This window comes from Solanum tuberosum, unplaced genomic scaffold (genome assembly GCF_000226075.1).
Source record: "Solanum tuberosum cultivar DM 1-3 516 R44 unplaced genomic scaffold, SolTub_3.0 scf00128, whole genome shotgun sequence".
Classification (NCBI taxonomy): domain Eukaryota; kingdom Viridiplantae; phylum Streptophyta; class Magnoliopsida; order Solanales; family Solanaceae; genus Solanum; species Solanum tuberosum.
Window position 1 is genome coordinate 541322 of NW_006239053.1, and position 594 is coordinate 541915.

Here is a 594-nt window from a genome sequence, read left to right on the forward strand (position 1 = left end):
CTTTAAGGAAACATGTCGTAAGTAGGGAATAGCCTTAACATACTTTTTTCGCTGAATTCACGTGTCGTAATAACTTTAATCACAACCCCCCTTGATACTACAATAAGGTAGGATCATAATCAATACAAAAGAATAGAAGATACAACAAAAATCCGATAAAAAATATGTATTTCCGTCGTAAATTGCTATTTGCGACTTATCAAAGCTAGAGTCGATGAAAGAAGGGTCTTACCTTGATTATAAGTTTGTAGTACACCTACAAAACTTTAAAATATGCCCAAACCCTTGCTGTCCAGACACCAAAGTACGATATGCTAGGAAATCGATAAAACAAATTATACTATGTTGACGAGCTCAACGCGTAGAACAACTTTTGTCAAGGACTTAAGTCACGAAAATCAGTAACTTGGCTTGTCCTAGAAGTGGGTTTTGTAGGTTTTGTGAGTTTTCTGGTTCTTCACTAAGGAAAAGTGAAGAAAAGTCGAAGAAGATTATATATATAAAGTTCCACCGACCTAGGGGACCCACCTCACATGCCTGCTTGTGTAGTCTTGCGAAAACGTGAATATCTCTCCATTCTGAAGTTGTATGAAC